This window comes from Pteropus alecto, unplaced genomic scaffold (genome assembly GCF_000325575.1).
Source record: "Pteropus alecto unplaced genomic scaffold, ASM32557v1 scaffold270, whole genome shotgun sequence".
Lineage (NCBI taxonomy): Eukaryota > Metazoa > Chordata > Mammalia > Chiroptera > Pteropodidae > Pteropus > Pteropus alecto.
This window is the reverse complement of record NW_006430735.1, coordinates 3,869,277-3,874,085: the sequence shown is the minus strand read 5'-3', so window position 1 is coordinate 3,874,085 and position 4,809 is coordinate 3,869,277.

The window sequence follows — 4,809 nt, the reverse complement described above, 5'->3', positions numbered from 1 at the left end:
AAAAAATGAAGATAGAACACATAGAAAAGAATCAGTCATAAAAGAATACAAGTACTAAATTAAAAAGTATATTAGCGGGAATCTATAGTAGATTAGATGAAGCAGAGGATAAAATAAACAATTTGAAAGGTAAGGTAGCAGAAAATACTCAATCAGAACAGCAAAAAATAAAAAGAATTTTTAAAAAATGAAAATAGTTTAAGAGGCCTTTGGGACAATGTCAAACATACCAGCATATGCTCATAAGGGTACCAGAAAAAGAAGAGAGAGAACAAGGAATTGAAAACCTATTTGAAGAAATACTGATGGAAAACTGTATTTGCCATAATGTGGCAAAGGAAATAGACATATAAGTCCAGGAAGCCCAGAGAGTCCCAAACAAGATAAACCCAAACAGGCTCACACATCATAATTAAAATGCCAAAGGTAAAATGCAAAGATAGAATCTTAAAAGGAGCAAGAGAAAAGCAGTTTTCTTCAAGGGAGCTCCCATAAGACTGTCAGCTGCTTTCTCAACAGAATCTTTGCAAGCCAGAAAGGATTAGCATAAAATATTCAAAGTGGTGAAAAGCAGGGACCTACAACCAAGATACCCTATGCAGCAATCATTTAGAATTTAAGGACAGATAAAGAGGTTCCCAGACAAGAAAAATCTAAAGGAGTCCATCACCAAAACCAGTAGTATAAGAAATGTTAAAGGGACTTCTTTAAAAAGAAGAAAAATAAATACGAAATGTGAATAATAAAATGGTAATAACTACATATTTATCAGCAATTACTTTAAATGTAAATAAATTAAATGCTCCAACCAAAAGACATAAGGTGGATGAATAGATCAGAAAACAAAACTCCTACATATGCTGCCCATATGAGACTTATTTTGGATCAAAAGACACACACAGACTGAAAGTAAAGGAGTATAAAAAGGTATTTCATAAAAACAGAAATGAAAAAAAAGGTGAGGTAGCAATAATTATACCAGAGAAAATAGACTAAAACAAAGACTATAATAAGACACACAAAAAATCCCACTTTTGGGTAATTATCTGAAGAAACCAAAAACACAACTTCGAAGGAAGATGTGACTCCGTATGTTCATTGCAGCGTTTATAATAGCCAGGTTATGGATGCAACCTGAGTGTCCATCAAGGGATGCATGCATAAAAATGAGATGGTCCATATATACTCAGCCATTAAAAATTTGAAATCTTGCCATCTATCCAACATGGATGGATCTAGAGGGTATTATGTTGAGTAGAGTAAGTCATACAGGGAAAGACAGATGCTATATGATTACACTTACATGTGGAATCTAAAGAAAAAATATATATGAACAAACAAAACAGAAACAAACTCATATATATGAGAATATTTTGATGGTTGCCAGATGAGAGAGGTGAGTTAGTAAGGGTGGGTAAAAAAGGGGCAGATATTAAGAAGCACAAATTGGTAGTTACAAAACAGTCATGGGAATGTAAAGTATAGTATAAGAAATATAGTCAATAATATTATAATAAATATGTATGGTATTGGATAGGTACTAGATTTATCAGGGTGATCACTTCACAAGTTATAGAAATGTCTAACCATTATGTTGTACAACTGAAACTAATATAATACTGTATGTTAACTGTAACTGAAAAATACAAAATATTTTTAAAATAAATTAAATAAATAAAATATGCAAAATTTTTAAAGAGGGCTAAAAGAGCTGCCTTTGTTACATCTCTTAAAAAAAATTCAAGCAGACATTACCCAAAAGAAGAAGGAAAATAAAACTACAGACCAATCACAATGGTATCCATTATTCCACATTATATTGGTGCTCCTAAGTCCATGGATTGAGACAAAAAGAAGCCATCAGGAAAAACAATACATAAGTTTAATGAAACTAAGAGCTGGTTCTTTGAAAGGATAAACAAAACTGATAAACCTTTAACCAGACTCATCAAAGAAAAGAAAAGGACTCAAATAACTAAAATCAGAAATAAAAGAGAAGTAACTACAGAAATACAAAGGATCATAAAAAAATACTATGAGCAATTATATGCCAACAAATTGGACAATCTAGAAGAAATGGATACATTCTAGAAGCATACAAATTCCCAAGACTGAGTTAAGAAGAAACAAAAATCTGAACTGACGGATTACCACCAATGAAATCAAATCAGTAATAAAATATCTTCCCCAAAAAACAAAAGTCCTAGACCAGATGGCTTCATAAAAGAATTTTACCAAACATTCAAAGAAGAATTAACACCTATTCTTCTCAAACTTTTCCAAAAGAATCCAAAAAGAGAAAGTTTCCTTAATTCTTTTTATGAGGTCAACCATTACCTTGATTCCAAAACCAAAGACATTACAATAAAAGAAATATTGATGCAAAAATCCTCAACAGAATATGAGCAAAGCAAATTCACCAATACATTAAAAATATCATACACCGTGATCAAGTTGGATTTATTCCTGGGATGCAAAATTGGTACAATATCCAAAAATCAATTAATGTGATGCACCACATTAACAAATCGAAAGATAAAAACCATATGATCATATCAATAGATGCAGAAAAGAGTTAGACAAAATCCAGCATCCATTTATGATAAAAACTGTCAGCAAAGTGGGAATAGAAGAAACATACTTCAACATAATAAAGGCGATATATGACAAACCTACAGATAAGATCATACTCAATGGGGAAAGGCTAAAAGTAGTTTTCTTAAGATCAGGAACAAGACAAGGATGGCCACTTCCACCACTTCTGCTCAATATTGTATTAGAATTTCTAGCCAGAGCAATCGGAAATGAAAGAGAAATAAAAGGCATTCAAATTGGAAAAGAACAAGTAAAACTGTCATTATTTGCAGATGACATGATACTATATATAGAGAACCATAAAGATTCCACCAAAAAAACTGTTAGAATTGATCAGTGAATTCAGCAAAGTAGCAGGATAAAAAATTAATATTCAGAAGTCAGTGGCATTTTTATACACCAATGATGAACTTTCAGAAAGAGAAATTAAGAAAACAATCCCATTTACAACTGCACCAAAAACAATAAAACACCTAGGATTAAATTGAATCAAGGAGGTAAAAGACCTGTTCTCAAAAAATTATAAGTCATTGAAAAAAGAAAATGAAGAAGATACAAATAAATGGAAGCATATACATAGTCACAGGAAGGAAGAATCAACATCGTTAATATGGTCATACTACCCAAGGCAATCTATAGATTCAATGTAATCCCTATCAAAATATCAATGGCATTTTTCAGAGAGCTAGAACAAAAACAAATAATCCTAAAATTTACATGTAATCATAAAAGATCCTGAACAGCCATGGCAATTTTGAGAAAGAAGAACAAGGTTGAAGGTATCACACTACCTGATATCAGATTATACTACAATGCTACAGTAATCAAAACAGCATGTTACTGGAATAAAAACAGATACATTGATTGATGGAACAGAATAGAGAACTCCACAATAAATCCAAATCTATATGCTCATTTAATTTTTGACAAAGGAGGCAAAAATATACAATGGGGTAAAGAAAGCCTCTTCAATAAATGGTGTTAGGAACACTGGACAGATACATGCACAAAAATAAAACTGGATCATCTTTTTATATCATACACAAGAATAGACTCAAAATGGATTAAAGACTTAAAAGTTAGACCCCAAAACCATAAAATTCCTAGAAGAAAATGTAGACAGTAAACTCTCTGATATTGCTACTAGTAATTTCTTTTTGGACATATCTCCTCAGGCAAAGGAAACAAAAGAAAAAGTAAATAAATGGGACTACATCGAACTAAAAAGTTTTTGCACAAGAAAGAAAACCATCAACAAAACAAAAAGACAATCTACTGAATGAGAAAAGATTTTCACTTATGATACATCTGATAAGGGGTTAATATTCAAAATACATAAAGATTAATGTGATACACCACATAAACAAATTAAAACATAAGAATCATATGATCATATCAATAGATGCAGAAAACGCCTTCGACGAGATACAGCATCCATTTATGATCAAACACTTTACAATATCGGTATAGAAGGAAAGTACCTTAACATAATTAAGGCCATATATGACAAACCCTCAGTTAACATTATACTTAATGCTGAAAAACTAAAAAATCTTCCCTCTAAGATCAGAAACAAGGCAAGGCTGTCCACTATCGCCATTGTTATTCAATATAACATTGGAGATCCTAGCAAGTGCAGTCAGGCAGGAGAAGGATATAAAAGCCATCCAAATAGAAAATGAAGTCAAAATGTCACTATTTGTGGATGACAGCAAAGTTTCTGGACACGAAATTAACGTTCAAAAATTCAGTGTTCCTATACTCTAATAATTAAGTGGAAACTTTGCTGTATTTGCTTATTGTTTAAAGTAGTGTTCTTGCAGAGTCTTTAGGGTTTTCTATATAAAGAATCATGTCATCCACAAATAGTGACATTTTGACTTCATTTTCTATTTGGATGGCTTTTATATCCTTCTCCTGCCTGACTGCACTTGCTAGGATCTCCAATGTTATATTGAATAACAATGGCGATAGTGGACAGCCTTGCCTTGTTTCTGATCTTAGAGGGAAGATTTTTTAGTTTTTCAGCATTAAGTATAATGTTAACTGAGGGTTTGTCATATATGGCCTTAATTATGTTAAGGTACTTTCCTTCTATACCGATATTGTAAAGTGTTTGATCATAAATGGATGCTGTATCTCGTCGAAGGCGTTTTCTGCATCTATTGATATGATCATATGATTCTTATGTTTTACTTTGTTTATGTGGTGTCT